We start from the raw sequence: 19,870 nt of genomic DNA, 5'->3' as shown, positions 1-19,870 counted from the left end.
AGTGTATTTTGCCTGTTGAATTAATGACTGCAAATTGGAAGACAGTTTACCAAAAAAGAAAAGATTTGGAAGTAAAGTGTAAATTTTCTCAAATCACTTTGGGAAGGTTGGATCAGCTTAAACAGGTGTGGGAATTAGATGCCACACAGGTGCCTAGAAGATGGTGACCAGGCAGACCTGAGGCCTGAGAAATTTAAGAAGGAACACTCCTTCCAAATTGCATCTAAACTTCCAAATCCCATCATTAAGGATGTTAATGCCAATTGAAGCCACAGAATAAAATACCATTTCACACCCATTAAGATGCTATCAAACCAACCAACCAACCAACCAACCAACCAACCAACCAACCAACCATCCAGCCCAACCAAACAGGAAATGATGCTGATGAGAACACAAGAGCCCTTGCAACTTGCTGGGAAGAATTTAAAATGGTATGGACTGTAGAATGGGACATAATTGTTTCTCAAACAAACAGAATTTGTTTGAGCCAGCAACCCATTTCAGACATGTATCCAAAAGATTAGGAGCAGGTGCACCAACAGATGACTTAACAGATATTCACAATGTCCCCAAACTGGAAACAACTGACACTTCAGTGATGGATGAGTGGGCAAACATAATGTGTTCTATACACACAGTGGATTATTACTTAGGCTTAAGAAGAATGAGGGTGGAAGATGTAGCTTAGTGGTGAAACACTTAGATTAGGGTCAATCGTACTGAAGAAAAAAAAAAAAAAAAAAAAAAAAACAACCAACCAACCAACCCCAACCAAATCTGAATCACAAATACAAAGGGCTGGACATGACGAGACTGCTGTACTTATGGACTCACAGTAGTTGTGGGTAGCTGCATAAGACCTGCCCAAGATGTGCCCTGTCAACATTCCAGCATGGATAGACTAGGAACTTGGAAGGCCCCTCCCCTCCCTGGGAAACCATTAACAATAATGAGGGAGGAGTCTTTTTCTTCAGCACTGGTAAGTTGCCTATGTTCCTGTAAATAACCCCCGACCCACGCCCATGTAAGCAACTTTAATTAAACTCAGTGGGTCACAGCAAAACAAAGAGAATGAGAGTGAAAGGTGGCTTGATGGAGAGAAGGGTTTACAGAGAGAGAGGAGGATGAGAGAGGTAATGGGGGAGTGGTGTAAAATGACCAAAATACATTATTTACATTGTAGGCAACTGTCAAAGAATAAGAAAAAAAAAAAAAAAGGAATGAACAACCTGGATGAAGCTTGAAGGTATTATACTGGGAACATTATGTTCAATGAAGTAAACTGGACATTTAGCTATGACTCCATCCATGTACATGAGGTATCCAGAGTGGACGGTTCATGGCGTTGGAAGGCAGAATAGTGGCAGCCAGGGACTAGGAGAGAGGAATGAGGCCTATTGTTTGGAAAGAATTTCAGATGAACTCTTGAACATGTTCTGGAGATGGGGAATGGTGGTGACTGACAAGACTGTGAAGGTACTTCATGCCATAGGCTGGCACTTAAGGATAATTAACATGTGCTCCTTGGTTTTCATGAACAGCAGCTACTCTCACAGCTGTGATGTCTCCCATGCCTCCCCTTTCTGAACTTGGGGAGTTCTGAAGCCTGCAGATAGTGTTTCTGTCTGTAGGCCTTGTCTTGAGGCTTTGATCCTGTGAGGTGGCTGAAGCCCTTTACAGGACAGTTTGCTGATAATTGGAGACACCTGGACATTTTGGACCAGGGTCATGTGATTAGCTCAAAATTCACAGGAAGCAATTGGCCTACACCCTGAGTGGCTTGGCTTGTTTATGAGAGGCAGCCTTGGGTCCCTTCTTTTCCTGTGTTATTTTCAGAAACAGAGAGGCCTTTGCTTCAAATCTGCTTCTACTGGGAATTGTCCTGGAGTGTTTGACTGTACATGCTTTCTTCAGAAAGGTTTTAGAAGTCTGTATCTTAAAAACAGTGGCTCCTGAAGATGTTTGAGGGCAGCATTCTGTTTCCTGTTTATCATGCTTTGTTTGGTTTCTTTCTGGATGCTGTGTCACAGTGTGCCTTGGACACAGTGTGCCTTGGATGCAGTGCTGCAGTGTGCCTTAGTTTTGCTGTTTTTGGCTAGGGAGGATGTGTTCGTATGTCTGATATTTGACTGGGCTGTGCTCACATGTATCTCTGTGAAGCTGTTACTGAGCAGGGATCATGTTTTGGAACCTTTAGATTGAAAAGTCTTTCAAAGACACAGATTGGATACCAGGAGTCTTTTCTAGGGACCTTTGGTCCTCCCTGCCTTGGAGTTCAGAATCCCAGCCTTAGAGCAGCCTGATCCATTGCTACTGTCGATAAACTCCTCCTTCATCTGACATCTTGCTGCTTTTTCCTCTTTTCCCTGCTGATTTTAGATGATCTGTTTCTCTAGAAAAGTCCATGAAAGTGCTGTGTATTCCATAGAGTTCTACTGTAGCTTTGAATACAGCTTCCTATCATATTTCAGCCAAACATTTTTCTGAAATCATTCATTAAAAATGGTACCTACAAAGAAAGTATAAATTTAGAGTATTTTAAGATTCCTTTCTGATAGTTTTTGTAGTTTTGGACAAGGTAGGTCAAGAGTCCTTATTATTCTTGAGAAATGTATGTCGGCAGAGGGTTACACATTGCTTTCGGCTGGTGAAAAGTTCTTAGGCAGGAACAGCATCCTTCTGTTTGCATTATGTCACCACAGGGGCACTGTCAACTGGGCCAGCATTCCAGGCCTGCCATCCTGGCTCACTTGTTTGGGAAGCCAGTAGTCGTTAGTGGCTGGGTCCCTGGCTGGGGAACATAAGCCACTTCTTTCCACACTATCAGGAGTGGCAGTAGTGAAGTGAAACAGTGAAGTAGCAACATGGCAAAAAGGAACTTTACAGTGCTGCCCGAGACAGCCTGTAGTTTTTGTTCAGACCCATAACTTGTAATTTTCAGATTCTCAGTTCTAAATTATGTCAGTTAAAGGCATGCTAGATCTGTTTTCTTCTTGCTAGGTAAGCAGGATTCCTAGTTTATATTCAAGCAAGAGTCTGCATGGTTGCTAAGTTTTGTCTCTGCCCCCTCCCTTTCTTTCTCTCTACCTCACAATTGTTGAGGCAAAACATAATTGAGCACATGATTCTCCTGGTGTGACTGAGGCCTCAGATGGCCTTATTCTGTCCTTGATTCTTGACACTTAGCTCATGTTTCTCAAATGAACATATTGTGGCATGCTGGGGCAAGAGTACCTCAGACAGCCAAGCCTCTACACGGATGGACATTGGTCCCAGAAGGATGGTCCGTGGTTTGGACATCCATAGGGAGGCAGGCTAAATTCCCTTTTACTTCATGCCTCAGGCTTTTGTTTGCATTATCTTAATGACTTCCTTTTCTGAAGTGCACTCTTTGTGAAAGTCAGGCTGTGTTTCTGGACCTCAGTAGTGGAATACCTGCCTAAAGGTTCAGTCAAGGAGAGGCGGATTCATGCTCTGTTCATCTCTTTCTCACATTTAAACATTAGCGCCCCCCCCCCCCCCCCCCCCGCCTTGGCTTCCCTAAAGTGGATGCCACCCTGGTGCAGACTGTGGCCCAGGGTCTTTGGGCAGCACACTGGACAACTGTCTCAGGAATTGCTTTAGGGTATGTTTCATGGATGGGACTGGGGGCATTTTGAATAAAGTAGATGATGACAGGTGTACACTTCATTGGATTTCTCTAGGCAAATTAATTTTATTTAATTACTCAAAATGCTTTTATTAGCATGTATTAATTATATGTAATAATTGGTTTCATTATGACACTTTTCCTACATATACATAATGTATTTCAATCATATTCATCCCTTCTTGCCTCTCCAACTCTTGCTAATCCTCCCCCTTCCCACCCAGTCTCTCATTACAGTTCATTTTTTTTTTTTTTTTTAAAGAACTCAGTGAGTTTCCTTAGGGTGGTTTGCAGGAGCCTGGGTGGGAGTTTATTATTAGGAGCATGTGCAGTACCAGTGGCTACACCACTAAGGATGTTTGTTTTCCCCCCATCAGCTCTTATCTGTAAGAACTCAGTGAGAGGTGACGCTTTATGAGCCCCTCCCCGTCCCATGGCAGGGAGGTAGGCCTAATCTTGTAGAGATCTTGTATGGGTAATTATATCTGCTGTAAGTTCAAAAGTACAGCAAATACGTTATGCCAGGAAATGATCATTCCCCCTCCCTTCTGCCCTTACCTTCTTCTGGCTTTTATATATTCTTTCTGCTGTTCTTCAATAAGCAGACTTTAGACTTAGTGGTTTAGTTTTTGTTGTTGTTGTTATTGTTTGTTTGTTTTATTTTTGAGACAGGGTTTCTCTGTGAAGCCCTGGGTGTTGTGGAACTCACTCTATAGACAAGGCTGGCCTTGAACTCAGAGATCCACCTGCTTCTGCCTCCAAAGTGCTGGGATTAAAGGCATGAGCCACCACTGTCAGGCTAGACCTAGTTTTTAAAGAAACATGATTTTGATATTAAAACAAATATACATAACATTTTTTAAACATAACATTTATTTAAGGAACACCTGCAAACATTCTAAAGAGAACCATGAGGGGACGCAGGAATGTTATACTTGGACCATCATGCTCCTCTGCTGTTAGGAGCTTTTAGCAGGACAGTTTACAAAGTACTGATGTTCCTGGCCAGTTGTAGGATCCAGCCACAAGCCTGACCTGAGAGCCTGCAATAAGATACTGAACACCTCTGCTTGTTTCAGTTCATGGGGCCCAAAGATTTGCTTCCTGTGTAGTGCAGAATTGGGTAAAGAATACTCCCACTGGGGTGGCTGAGCTAAGAAATGTTAATGTAATCTCTCCAGGGTCCTGGGCAGATTATAAATGTTTTTCTAGAATGAGCAGGACTAACAAGTACTCTCTGGTGCTGGAGGCGACAGTGTGCTTCTGGAAATGACCTTTTCTTTCATTGACTACAGGATCTCAGAGTGCTGTATACCCGCTCCTAGTTCACCTCATACAGCATTTTCTTTATCTGGGCTACAGAAGGAATATAAAGCTAGCTCTAGGGGCTTATCTCCATCTTCCCCTCTCCTCCTCTCCCCTCCCCTCCCCTTCCATTTTCCCTCCCCTCCCATCTCTTCCTGCCCTCCATTTCCCTACCATCCCTGTTCTTGTCCCCTGTGGAAGGCCCCTGCTGAAATACTTTTTGGAATTAAATATCTACATAGACACACCTGGAGAGTTAGTATAGACTTGACATAATCCAGCTTTCAAATTCTTCCTTTGTGTAAGATAATTCATATTAACAGAACATAGAAGCTGATATTATTAGAGATATTATTGAACTACCATTTTATTGACATGTGGAATATGAGTAGATAATCTATAGTTGCAAAATGCATGTGTTAGCATTATTTAATACTTTTACTATTGTGTTTATCGACAACTTAGAATAAGTTCATAATACTGTGTAACTGACAGGAAGGATAGTTTAAAGCAATTGGCAGGTAAATGTATTGGGAATGCCAGCAGATTTTATGAATTCTCATTTATTTTCCCCTAAAGCATAGTTTCCACAAAACACTCAAGAAAAATTTAAATAATAAAAGTTATGAATAGATATACCACCTCCACCTCAGGATATTTTGCTGATTTTTGAGTGTTTTTAAAAAAATAAACCAATCTAGCAGGACTTTGGTGGCGCACGCCTTTAATCCCAGCACTCGGGAGGCAGAGGCAGGTGGATCACTGTGAGTTCGAGGCCAGCCTGGTCTCCGGAGCGAATGCCAGGATAGGCTCCAAAGCTACACAGAGAAACCCTGTCTTGAAAAACCGAAAAAACAAAAACAAAAACAAAAACAAAAAACAAAAAAAACAATTTATGAGCATGGTGGCACTCTGTGAGGAGGCAGGAGGATCTCTGAGTTTGAGTCCAGTCTGGTCTACATAGTAAGTTCTAAGACAGCTAGGGATACACAGAAAGACCTTGTCTCAAAAAGCAAAACAAAACAATGTGCCCTCAAACAACAACAAAAATACCAACCAATGAACAAACAAAGCACAACAATAACCATTTTATTTTTTGTTTTTTCTGAGACAGGGTTTCTCTATGTAACCCTAGCTGTCCTGGAACTAGCTCTTGTAGAACAGGCTGCCCTGGAACTCATAGAAATCTGCCTGTTTCTGCTGGGATTAAAGGCGTGTGCCACCACTGCCCAGCAACAACAACTATTTTATAAAACACTGAGAATTCCTGAATACTTCCCTTCTGGGAGCACCTGGAGGTAAGCTACTATTAGGTTGTAGATCCTGATACCATATCAAGAACAACTTAGGATGTTGATGTGGGCGGGAACTGGAGAAGCCAACCATTGTTTTCAGCTCTACTGTTTTGTAGGTACAGGGCCAGTAAGGAGTAAGTTGTCTTTTAGCAGCGCTTTCTCAACACTGCACTTAACAGTATGGAAGAACAGAAATATTAGCTTATGATCCTTCCCAAGGCTTAAAGTGAGAATTGTTGAGAAAAATACTGAAAACTTGAGGAATATTTTTGAAAGTGTGAGTTTATAGGCTGTAACTAACTGTAAAGATTTTGGTTGATTGGGTCTGGGGCGGGGGATAGGAATGTATGTTTTTAAAATACTCTTAGGGGTTCTGGTTTGAGAATAAATATTTAGGTCACAGCAACATAATAAAAATGAGGCAGAATGGAGGCATCTAAAAAGTGTGGTCTACAGTATGCGCTTCATTGCTCCTCTTTTTTTTTGGTAAATGATTGAATAATTTTATTGTGTTTTGAGGTCTTTTATTTTTTATTTTACTTATTTTTTTTATTTGAGGAAAACAAAGCCTAAAGATGTTTCCCTCTGGTTTCACCCCTACTAGTAATTTCAGGATACAAAGACAAGGTGTATGTCTCACAATGACAGTTATTCCCGATAAAGAAGTAGTCCTCCATGTGGAGAGTGTGCCTGACTGTGAAAGCAAGGACTGGTGCCTAGGTATAAACATGCGGCAGTGGGAATATCCTTGTTAATAATTTTACAGAGGTTGAAATTCCTGCCTCAGTTGTTGAAATTCAGAACCTTGGAAGAAACAGCTCCAATTCGGGTCTGTCCCACTGTACGTTGGCACTAACCATTCATTCAGTCCCACAGAGTTTGCAGAAATGAAATTAAACCAGCCTTGTTTTGAAATCCATGAATCACAGAAAGACTAAGGCCCAGAAAGTTTAATGGGCAAATACTATTCACAGACTCTCACAGGAGTAAACACTCGTCAACATGAGCAGAGAAACATTCCACTACATTTCGTAGTAGAGATGCAAAGTTATGGTCATTAAATGAATACAAATATGAATCAGGTGAAGCTGGGGTGACTTCAGAAAGTGGGTATTCTGACATTTTTACGGTTGAGTTAATTGGCTTCATTCTGTTGGACAGAAAATTAGCTTTCTTTGTTTTTCAGTTTTTTTGAGACAGGATTTTCTGTGTTTAGCCCTGGCTGTCCTGGAACACCCTCTGTAGACCAGGCTGGCCTTGAACTCAGAGATTTGCTCATTTCTGCCTCCCAAGTGCTGGGCTTAAAGGCATGTGACACCACCACCCAAACAAATCGACTTTGGATATAAGAAGTCATCCAAATGCTCAAACCCTTTGGCTTAGTAATCTCACTCTTCGGAATTTATTATAATGAAGAAGGAAAGCTGTAAGAGCAAACATAATTGTTATATTTTTATTTCTGATGCTAAGCATTTGGAAGAATTTAAATGGCCTAACAGGCATGAGACCATGGCTTTGAGCCCTACTTCTGCAAAATAAACAAATTAAGTTAGACTCTTTTTGTTTGTTTGTTTGTTTTTCGAGACAGGGGTTCCCTATGGCTTTGGAGGCTGTCCTGGAACTAGCTCTTGTAGATCAGGTTGATCTTGAACTCATAGAGATCTGCCTGCCTCTGCCTCCTGAGTGCTGGGATTAAAGGTGAGCAGCATCAATGCCTGGCAAATTAGATTCTTAATTATATTATATGGATTTAAAAATTTTTGAAAGAGATGGCTCAGTGGTGAAGATTCCTGGCTGCTCTTGCAGAGGATCTAGGTTCAATTCACAGCTCCCACACGTCAGTTTAAACCATCTGTAACTCCAAATTTCAGGGGATCTAATACTGTCTTATGGCCTATGTAAAAATCAGGCACATATATGGTGTACAGACATTCATGCATTCAAAACACTCATACACATAAAATAAAAATTAAAAATAAGAAAAGGCTTTAAAATACTTAGACAATAAGAACTAAGAGATATTTTTAAAAGGCCCATCATAAAGTCTGCTGTGTCTGTAATAACAGTACTCATTAACTTTTGCTGGATCCTTGTCCTTTTGTCTTGTTTTGTTTTTTGGGGACAGGGCTTCTCTGTGTCTCCTTGGCTGTCTTGAAACTTGCTCTGTGTACCAGGATGGCCTCAAACTCACAGAAATCCACCTGCCTCTGCCTCCTGAGTGCTGGGATTAAAGATCCCCACTACCACCTGCCTGATTCCCTGTCTTTTAAATCCTCTTTCTACAACTTAATTAGGTACAGACCTTGGGGAAGCTCTGTGAACACTTGATGCCTGCTTTCTCATCTAAGAAATGCAGATGACAATGGTCCTGAGTTAGTGAGAATTAAATGAGATACAGAATAAAGCTCCTTTACTGAGTGTTTAACATCGAGAGTTACTCATCATCCCTGTTTGGGAGGCCTTCTGGATTGCCACACCTCCTTTCTTGCTAAAAGGATTTCAGATTCCTTCAGACATCTAGTTGTAATGTGTCTAGGGGATGAACAGAGGTGTCTTAGCTAGTTGTGACCTTCCTAGTCTCATTTACTACAAATTGTTTTGAGATGAACATGAGATTCTGTTCTGGTCCATGGAACTTAATGGAAAGTCAATGGAGGTCTTCTGGGAAAGATATTTTTCCCTTATAACCAAGAGTGGGGCATAGGGAGATAGGTCACCCTTTTGTACCTCTGTCCCCAGATTGTCCACATTGGACCTTGTTGTGTGATGTGTTTTTCCAAAAGCCATCCTTGAGTCATCAACCACAACTGCAGAGCATGAAGGCAGGCAGAGCCTGGACCTCTGATGACATCATAGAGCCTGGGTTCACTTGCCTCTAAAAGACAGAAATGTCAAAGTCTCTTAGGAAAATTTTAGTTGACTGTTATTGCAGTGGCAATAGCCTATCCAGGGAACTTGGATTGACATGGTATAATTTAAGAAGTTATGTGTATGAATGTTTTGCCTGCATGTATATTTGCACACTATGTGTATGTCTAGTGCCTGAAGAAAACATTGGTTTCCCTGGTACTGGAGTTATAGATAGTTGTGAGTCACCATGTAAATCCTGGGAATCAAACCCAGGTCCTCTGGAAGAGCAACCAGTACCCTTAGCTGCTGAGCCAATCCCTCCAGCCCCTAATGGAATACTTTTAATTAATTAATTTTAATGCAGTACTTTTAAAATCATGTGGCCAGCAAAAGTTAATTCATGAAATAGATTCCTATTTCTAGAATGCCTTTTCATTTAAATGTAAAAGTCTAATCACATAATACTTCAAAATTTAACCTTCATGAATAATATCATGAACTTTATACCTAAAAGTTCTTTGAAACTACATTGTAATAAAAGTGAAATGTTGATGAGCTTGTGTGCCTTAATTATCAGCAGGGAAAATATTCTTAAAATAAATATTGTAACAGTGTAAGACGTTTGGTGAGAATGAATGTAAACCAGTAACTCCATAATTGATGGTGCAGCGGCAGCTGTGGTAGGACTATGTCTTAAATATTTTGACTGTGTGTTTAAAAATAAACTCTAGTACAGCTGGTGAAGAGAGTGTGTGTCTTGATGGCTGTGTTTGCTGAAATTACATATCTAAAATAAATAGGAAGGTGTATTTTTTTCTTTGCTCTGTTGTAAAAAATGTTAAATTCCCAGTGATGTGTTTGAATGTCACCGAGCTGTGGGCCACCACCATCTGAGCCATGTAGAGTGGATAGAACTAAAAAGGTCCAGTTCTTCCACAGCCAGCATCTTGCCTGATTTCAGGAAGGTTAAATGACTTGATAAAAATCCCCTGCCAACTGCATATTTTAGTAGTATTTTCATAACCAAAGTGATCTGTATACCACACCTTTTGTATATAATTAGAACCAAATTGTCATACTAACTTAATAAAACTACTGCTAAGTCATTGTATGTTTAGTAGAGTTAACTCTCCATGCAGATATAAAAGTGCCAGTCCTCTCCAAGGAAAACTTCTATCCACCCTGGCATCTCCACCATATCTCAAGGACACTTCAGTATCTCCTTTTGCATGGACACCACAAGTCACCCTGCTCTGCATCCCTCCTCCTTCTCTGTCTAGAGGGTTGTCTTCCTCCACGATAAGTGTGTTGGTTCATTTTTGTCAACTTGATACAAACTAGGGTCACCTAGGAAGAAGGAACATCAATTGAGGAATTACCTCCATCAGATTGGTCTATGGGCATGGCTGTTGGGGCATTTTCTTGATTAATGATTGGCATGGAAGTGTCCAGTGTACTGTGGGCAGTGCTACCCAAGGGTAGGGGGTAAGCCATGAGGAGTAATCCAGTAAGCAGTGTCCTTTAAATCTCTGTTTGAGCTCCTACCTGACTCCCTCAGTGATGCATTGGTATGTGGCAGTGTGGCCCCCCCAAAAAAAACTTTCTTCTCAAAGCATTTTATCAAAGCAATAGCAAGCAGAGCAGGGTAGTAAGTACAGACTCCCATAGTGGTCCCCCATCACAAGACAACCTGCATTAGGCAGAAGTTTCCAAAGAAGCAGAACCAATAGGGTCTATGTCTCCCTCATGAATATGTCTGTTTGCTTGAGTATCTGTCTAGAGATTTATTATAAGGAGTTATATTAGATAATTTTTGAGGCCAGGAATCCAAAATCCAAATCAGCAGGCTCAAGAAGACCCATGGTACCATTCCAGTTCCAAGGCAGTGTGCTAGGGGATGTCTTCTTGGAGGACCAGTCCTTTTCTTTTATTCAGTTCTTCAGCTGATTGACAAGACCTATTCACATAATGGAGGGCAATCTTCTTTTCCTAGAGTTTACCTTTGTGGTGCTTTGAAAGAAATGTCCCCATAGTCTTGGGCTTTTGAATACGTGGTCCCTAGTTGGTGATGATGCTTGGAGAGACTTAGGTGTGACTTTGTAGGAGGAAGTTGTAGTCAGAGTTTCTGTTTAGCCTGGTATCACCACCCTTCAGCCCAAAATAAACACACTGACACTTATATTGATTATAAACTGTTTGGCCAATGGCTCAGGATTCTTATTGTCTGGCTCTCTCTTAATTATTAAGAGATGATGGGGGCTGTCCTTCTGCGTATGTTTCTTATTGGATGATGAATAAAACACTGTTTGGCTAGTAACCAGGCAGTAAGTATAGGCAGGGCTACAAGATGAGAATTCCAGGGAGGGGACAGAGGAGCCATGAGGAGACACCATGTAGCTTCAGGGAAGATAGGACTCTGGGCATTCTTTGGAAAGATAAGGCCATGTAGAAATACATAGATTAATAGTTATGTGTTAATAATTAAAATAGAGCTAGCCAATAAGAAGTCTGAGGCATTGGACAAACAGTTTTTGATATAAGCATCAGTGTTTATTTAGGGCTGAAGGGCAGTGGGACCACGCTGGGCAGAAACTCTGACTACAGGAAATATGTCTCTAGAGGTGGCCTTTGAGAATTTAAAGACAGGTGGCATCCTCAGCTTGCTCTCTGTTTGTGCTTGCCATTCAAGATGTGAGTTCTCAGCTTGCTCCTTCAGCTGCCATGCCTGCCCATTGCCACACTTCTCCACGATGATGGCGGTGGACCCTTATCCTTCTGGCATCGCAAGCCCAAGTAAACCCCTTTTCTCTAAGTTATCTTTGTATGATGTCTTATCACAGTGACAGAAAAGTAACTAATACCACCCGTGTGATTTCAAATACATTTAAAATTTTGTGTGTGTGTGTGTGTGTGTGTGTGTGTGTGTGTGTGTGTGTGTGTGTGTGTGTATTTGTTTGAGACAGGGTCTCTTGTGTATTCAAGGCTGGCCTTGAGCTTGCTCAGTAGAGGAGGCTGGATTTGAACTCCTAATCCTCCTCCTTCTACCTCCCCGAGTGCTAAGGTTGTAGGAATGTGTTATCACATCTGGTCAAATTTACTCATTTAAGTGTAATCTTACCCCAAATCTCCTTCCATATTGTGACACAAAACAAGTCATTGCCATATCCCTTGGTTATAGGTAATTGTGTTCTACTTTCTGTGTTAATGGTGTGATGGGGCAGGGAGCCAGGAGGGCCACGTGTGGGTGTGTCTATGTTGTTCACTGCTTTTGGGTTGCTCAGGTGTTTTTATCAGGGGGAGGGGAAGAGCAGGAAGGAGGATGATGAGGGAGAAGGCCTGTGCAGACTCTTGCTTGTGGACAGTTGATGGCCCCAAGAGGCCTCAACATAGAACTATGCTTTCAGCTATTTCCTACCTTTTCTTGGACTCCTCCATTCCTTGCCAGCAGGCCTGCATGCTTGGTGTGAGTTGGGAAGAACCTTGTATAGCTGGGAGAAGCTGTGTGTATGGAAAAGAATATTAAGAGCAAATCTCTCCACCAACTGTTCTTCACAGCTTGACTTGAAGGAGACAGGAAGCAGGCTCTTGCTCCAGCCTTGACAGATGGTTTAGGGTATTAGTAACATCTTTGTACCCCAGTTTTCACCTCGACCAAATGGGGAGAGTAAGGATATTGCCATGGCAATTATGCAAGAGATTTGTAGAAATGATTTGTGTCTCTAAAGCATGGTATGAATTAAGTTTGTGTTTTTACTTTAGTTGTTGTCACCAGACAAAGCCCATTTCATACAAATCAGTCAGCTTAGCCCCAGATTCCCAGGACTTCAGCTGGTGAGACTTCCATGGTAGACTTTCTTTCAAGGAAGAGAAGGAGATGCTGTGTAGAATGTGTGTTCTGAACTGGAAAGCCGTCTTTCTTTCTTTCTTTCTTTCTTTCTTTCTTTCTTTCTTTCTTTCTTTCTTTCTTTCTTTTATAAAGATTTTATTTATTTATTATGTGTACCACATTCTGCCTCCACACCAGAAGACCACACCAGATCTTATTATGGATGGTTGTGAGCCACCATGTGGTTGCTGGGAATTGAACTCAGGACATCTGGAAGAACAGTCAGTGCTCTTAACCTCTGAGCCATCGCTCCAGACCTGGAAAGCTGTATTTCACCAACATGTGTCTGGCAGTTCTCATCCAGTAGGGACTGTCACATGCCTGGATGCAGAGCTGTTGGTGATGAATTGTTTGTAACCCCCCCCCCCCAAACAGTGAGGAGTGAACAATTAATGTAACAAATTCCTTTGCATTTTTTTTTTGTTGTTGTTGTTGCCTGTTGTCATGTCCAGAGATGAGACTTCCTGCAGAAGCAGAAACAATTCCCCCTCCTTTGGCATGAAAAAGAAGGAACATGCTAAGATGAAGTAAAAACTGTTCATGCATTAGCATGGGCTTTCTCAATCAAGCCATAGTCACTGTAGCATGAGTGGCACTGTACCAGGTGTCAAGGAAGGAGAAGATGGAAGATAGAGGAGGGCTGTGTGACTGGAAAGCCTGGCTGCTATTCCATTAGAACATGGAATTGTGGGTACTGAACATGGACCTGGATCACTTGGTTCCACTTCTGGCTGTCTATTTCCTAACTCTGTGGCCATGAGCAAGTTGCCAAACTGCTGCGCACTTGAGTTTTTGTATCTGAAGACTGGGATCCAGAGCAGCCCAGGGCACTGGGTGCTGCATTAAAGCCCCTGTTGGGGGGATGCCTGACAGCCTGAGATTGCAAACCACAGGCTCATGCATGGCAGGACGCAGGTATGGTTGGTTATAGATGGCTTTGAGGGAACCCTAGATGCCTTTCTTTTCCTGTTTCCTATCCATACTCTGATTGGGTGAAATCTTGTATAGGCATACTTTGGTTCCATCTGCTTTGTAAATCCATCCTTCTGAAAGGAAGCCTCAGGTGTACACTTTCAGGGTTGGCTACCTCCAGTCTACTGCATGTACTTTTGCTTTTGCTGTGATAGAATATAGAAGATCAACTTGGGTCAGTGAAAGAGATGGTTAGCATCACTGTGCCAGGGGGAAGTGTGGGCTCTTTATTAAAGTGTCACACCAAAACTGGACATTGGGTAGGGTCGTTGTGGTAGAAGATGAATAGTAAGTTGCCCTTGAGGGTGTTGTAATGTTCCCCACCTCTGTTTTCCTATCATTTACCAATGGTTTTGACTGATGTCTGAATTCCAGTGTTTGAGACATGCATGGTCTTGTGTTGTAATTCTATCCCACCTTGGTAATAGTGAGTAGACATGGTTATTATTGAATCATATTGGGAACATGATGAACAGGCAAACTCCTCAGGAAAAGAAGGTTGATAACAGTCAACAGTACCGCCTATATCCCCTCCAGTCTCTAGGCTAGTGACACATGCTACTTGCCAAGTTAATAAGAAATAGGAAGTATTTTCCACTAAGTGCCAATTGTGTATTCCACAAGGTACAAATTCATCTCTACTTGAACTATTATACCAATGGGAGTTAAGAGAGTTTTGCCCATGCATTTAAAAATTAGTGTATTTCCCTCTTGTAGGCATGAGCTGCCACGAGACTTGAAACTTGAGTAGCAGCTGCTGCTTTTGACATTTAGAGCCGCCAAGATTAGTTTGCATTTCTTCCCACTTTTGAGGTGTGGCTCACAATTGTGAGGAGTGTTCGGTTACCTTCTTCTGTTTTAGCCTAAGATGGTGTGCTTCCTAAGATGGTGTGCTTGCTGATTTTTATATGTACATGCCATTGTGTGCTCCTGTTCCTGGTCGACACACAATGAATCCCATGTTTGTGAGTAAAACTATTTGATCATTAGCCCCTTTATTCTGGGGCCACACATCTTTCCTATCTCCTTGCTATGGTCTGCATGTGTGTAGGCCCCCAAATTCCTGTGCTGAACCTTAATTCACAGTGTGGTAGTATGAAGAAGCGGGCCTTTAGGGGAGGGGGTTAGAGAATGAATGGGATTTGTGTCCTGATGGAAGATGGTTGGAGCATCCCGTCTCTTGGTCTCTGGAGAATCCGCCCTCACCAGACAAGCTGTGGGCCATAGCTTTTTGTGTTTATAAATTACCCAGGCTGAGGTGTTTTGTTACATCACCTCAAACACACTGCAGCAACCCTCTTTGTAGTCTTTCTTGACCTTCACACGTGTTTACTACATTAGTTTTCATAAAGCCCCATGAACTTAAGTTAGTACTAAGAAAATGTAGATAAGGTTTAGGTCTGTCCTGGTTATTTTCTGTCAACTTGACACAAGCTAGAGTTATCTGGGAAGAGTAACCTTGTTGAGAAGATGGCTCCATCAGATTGCCTGTGTGGAAGTCTTCAGGGTAGTTTCTTGATTAATGATTGATGTGGGAAGGGCCAGTCTACTGGGGGTAATGCCCTCCAGCCCCAGGCAGGTGAGAAAGCCATAGGGAGCAAGCTTTCCTCCGTTGCTTCTGCCTCAGTTCTTTCCTTGTATTCCTGCCCCAACTTCCCTCCTTGATGGACTATAAGTGGTAAGCTGAAATAAACCCTTTTCCTTCTCAAGTTGCTTGTAGTTATAGTGTTTTATGAAGTTCAAGTTTTCAAGTGTTTTTTTTTTAAATAAGATTCAAGTGTCTTTTATTTGTAAAAAAACTAGGTTGTTTTGTTGTTTTTGGTTTTGATTTTTTTGTTTTTAAAATAAAACTGTATTCAAATTTGAGATACTGGATTCCCTGCCTCTTAATTCTCTAAAAGCAGCTCCCCCAGGGTCTCATTATGTGGCCTTGACTGACCTGGAACTTATTAAGTAGATAAGTCTGGCCTCAAACTTAGAGAGATCTGCCTGCTTCTGCCTCCTAAAGTGATGCATTTAAGGATGTGTGACACATGCCTGGTGAGAGGTCTTTTAAAAAGGCTTCCTCCCTGGTGTTGCCTGGGTTGGTGGCTTAAAATGGTATTGGTTATTATTGTGTATGCATGTGGAGATCAGAAGGCAACTTTGTGGCGTCATTTCTCTCTTTCTACCTTTATGGGGCATGGTGGTCCCTCTTAGTTGTCAATTTGACATCTTGGGAAGAGGGAACCTGCACTGAGGAACTGCCTCCACCAGACTGGCCTTGTGGGCATATGAGTGGGGCATTTTCTTGATTGCTCATTAATGTAGTAGGGTTCAGCCCATTGTGGGTGAGACCATCTCTGGGCAGATGGGCTTGGGCTGTGTAAGAAAAGTAGGTGAACAGGAGCCTGGGAGCAAGCCAGTGAGCAGCATTTCCTCAGTGGTTTCTACTTCAAGTTCCTGCCTTGGCTTCCTTCGCAGATGGACTGCAGTCTATAAGCTGAAATAAGCCCTATTCCTCCACAAGTCACTTTTGGTTATGATGTTTATCACAGCAACAAAACCAGCCTAAGATATAGATTCTGAAGATTGAGCTCATGGTGTTGGGCTTTTGTGGTCCAACCTTTACCGACCTTTACTCGTCTCACCAGCCCTGGAATGGTGACTTATAAAGACAGATTCAGCAGTGTAAAGTAGAATCATATTATATATTCAGTGAGCATGTGTGTACACTAAACACTACAATATTGTAGTTTTGTTTTCTTTGGTATTTGTGGAAGCTTTTCTCATAATTCAGGAACTTTCCTAGTGTGGGCTGTGGGGGTGATCACTAGGACACTTGTTCAGGGTGACTGAAGGGTGCCACCCTTTGGAAATCATTCCAATGTGTTTGTAAGCGGAGCAGGGCAATATACTTTCCCCAAACTGATGTGTTTCCTGTTTATTAGTCCCAGAATGTGAGCCTTCTTTACTTGGATCTGGAAGGGTTATGGTTTGAATCTGAACTGTCTCTACACGTCCATGCTTTGAACACTTGTTCACCCGGTGCGGTGTTTTGTGGGGATGTGGAGCCTTTAGCATCAGGGTCCTAGATGGTGGAAGCAGTTCACCAGCAGCGGGTCTTTGAATGTCAGCTCTGGCCCTGCCGAATGTTCGTGACCCACTGTACTGTGAGGAGCCTCTGCGACATGTTCCTGTAGCCTTGAATTCTGCCTGGTCTTCCCCATCGTGATGGACAGGGACCAAATAAGTGTTTCCCCCTTTAAATTGTTTGTCATGGACTGTGGATGTGCAAACAACAAATATGGAAGAAGAGAAGCTTGTGCCTGTTGGTGACTCTTACAGACACGAGCTGTGGTATCGTGGATGGACAAGTCTGACACCTGACCTGCACCTGATGTCATTGCTCACACCCCTTTCCTTAGAGAACTGTGCAGGGGCTGCCCTGAGACCTGTCGGTCTCAGCCTAGCTGCCAAGGCTCTCATAACGACAAAGTATGTCCTTTGTCGCTCTTTGCAGGTGAAGTAAATCCTCTGTCTAGACCATTGTGTTCTGTTAACAATATTGATGTTCCTCTCAGCTGTACATGGGGGGGCACTCTCAACACTTCTTGGAGATGTTTGGGGGGGAGGGCAGCCTGGTGGGTTGGCAGAAGAGGCCTTGAAATGCAAGCCTGAGCAAGCGGTACTGTATTTAGCTAGATGATTACCTATTGGAAGCTTGTCATGGAGAAGGGTCTGTAGTTAAGCAATTCTCCAACACTTATCATCTCTTTTCCTGGCAATGGACATTTGACATATTAATGAGAGAAATGAATAACACAATTTAAGTAAGGACTATTAGGTTTTATTAACAATGTAACCTATCAAGTTTTAATAGACAAGGGACTAAAAAAATAAAGGTAATTGAAGAAATTATATCTAAAAGGATGTAACTTGTAGAGTATTTGCCCAGTATACACAAGACCCTGGGCTTGCTCCCCAGCACAAGAGGAAACAGAAGATCTTTTAAATTATTAGGGAAGAAAAGGCTGAGAGATGGTTCAGTCTTTAAAGGCTAGGCTCATAACCAAAATTATTAGGGAGGGGAAGCACAATGGGGAAACATATTTTTAGGATTATTGCAACAGTCTTTTATTATTATGTTGCAAATTTTAGTTTATCACAGTTGGGAAAAAATCTTTGAAGTGTTTTTTTTTCTTGTTCAGGCCATGGTGCTGTTTAATAAGACACTGAGACAGAGTCTTCAGTTACTTAGTATCAGAACCAGGCATGACCGAGGTGAACAGAGCTTAAAGAGCAACAAGCAGGGCTAGGGCTAGGGAACTTGTTTATTGTGCACAAGACCCTGAGCTGGATCTTCAGCACCACGTCTGTCAGTCACTTCTTTTTATAAGAAAAGAAATCTCACTTTCACATGCTTCTGGTTTTTAAAAAGATTACTACAGGCTCAGATATTCTCTTATCTTCAGCTTACAGAAGCAACACAAGCTCATTAGGAAGGATTTGGAGACAGGGATAGTTGCTTAGACAAAGCTGCTGTTCAATTTGACCTATATTTTCTTTCTAGTCCAGAATTTTTCTTTTCATGGGCATTGTACAAGGCACTTGACATAGAAGATGTTGTGGGGACCAGGAATTCAAGTCAAAAATTCTTTCACTGTGTACTCCTTGGAAGATGTGTGATGCACACTGGCCACTTTGGAGGCTCTGAGGCAGTCTGTAATAGAGAAGCCTTCTTCAGTATTTAAGTAGTGTTTCCCAAGTTATCTGTGTAACACTTATTAGACTTCTTATGGTCTAACAAGTTAAGTTCTGTTTTCCCTTTCTTTCAAGACATTAGTTTTTCTGGGAGCTGTCTTTTCTTCTATTACTGGGGCTCAAACCCATGACCTTGCACACAATAGGCCCTGAGTTACATCCCAGGCCTTTCTTTGATCATGGCCTAGCTGCTTGTAGAATTTCCTGGCTGCAAAGAGCAGAAAGTTGTTTTTAATAGAGGCTAAGGCTGGGGTGGCTGGAAAGAACCAGCACAGAACTGTGCACTCTGGTTAGCACAGCAACAGCCCCACAGCAACACCAGACACAAGTGTCATTACTTTGGTGACATTCCTCCCAGGTGGGCCAGTGTCAGAAGTTCTGTGCAGTTTCCATGAAGCTGTAGCAGCAGTCAACAGTGCCACTAGACTGCTGTCTACTCTCATCTTTCTTTCCTAGCTTTCCCTTTTGATTTCTGAAATGCTGGTAGTGAGTGGCAGAAGTCTGGATCAAGCACTCTCAAAACTAACCCCTCCCCTCATCCCAGAAGGTATGGGCCTGACTTGTGTATTCATTCAGTAAATGCATTGAGCATTTCTTATGTGTTCAACCTTGAACAGAGGGGGAGAAAACAGGCACAAATCAGTGCTGACCGAGTTTGCCTAGTTAGATTATGGCCACTAGTCCAAGACCCACACTGTTTTATAAGGATTCTGTAAAGAGAGTGCTCAGGAGGAAGGTTTCCAGAATGCATGTGATGGTGTGTGTGAAGGCTAGCCTGTGTGTGCATATGAAGGCTATTCTCTCTCTCTCTCTCTCTCTCTCTCTCTCTCTCTCTCTCTCTCTCTCTCTCTCTCTCTCTCTCCTCTCTCTCTCTCTCTCTCTCTCTCTCTCTCTCTCTCTCTCTCTGTGTGTGTGTGTGTTGCATGTGAAGGCTATTCTGTGTGTGTGTGTGTGTGTGTGTGTTGCATGTGAAGGCTATTCTGTGTGTGTGTGTGTGTGTGCATGTGAAGGCTATTCTCTCTCTGTGTGTGTGCATGTGAAGGCTAGCCTGAAAGAGGATGATTCTTTTTACTCTGCAGGTGCACGTGCCATGTGTAGAAGGTCAGAGGACAATTTGTGGGAGTTTTCTTCTCCTTTTGAGCCTTGGGGATTGAACTCAGGTTTCTG

The 19,870-nt window shown here is 42.3% G+C and overlaps 1 protein-coding gene across 5 annotated transcripts in view; it reads left to right on the top strand.

The window, feature by feature from the left end:
* LOC100774011 (serine/threonine-protein phosphatase 6 regulatory ankyrin repeat subunit B) overlaps positions 1-19,870 on the top strand; it is a 272,850-nt gene that overhangs the window by 41,769 nt on the left and 211,211 nt on the right. The gene's annotated exons all lie outside the window — the stretch shown is intronic.

This window comes from Cricetulus griseus, chromosome 2, assembly GCF_003668045.3.
Source record: "Cricetulus griseus strain 17A/GY chromosome 2, alternate assembly CriGri-PICRH-1.0, whole genome shotgun sequence".
Classification (NCBI taxonomy): Eukaryota; Metazoa; Chordata; class Mammalia; order Rodentia; family Cricetidae; genus Cricetulus; species Cricetulus griseus.
The sequence above is the reverse complement of the archived record's forward strand: the minus strand, read 5'-3'. Positions and strand labels throughout refer to the sequence as shown.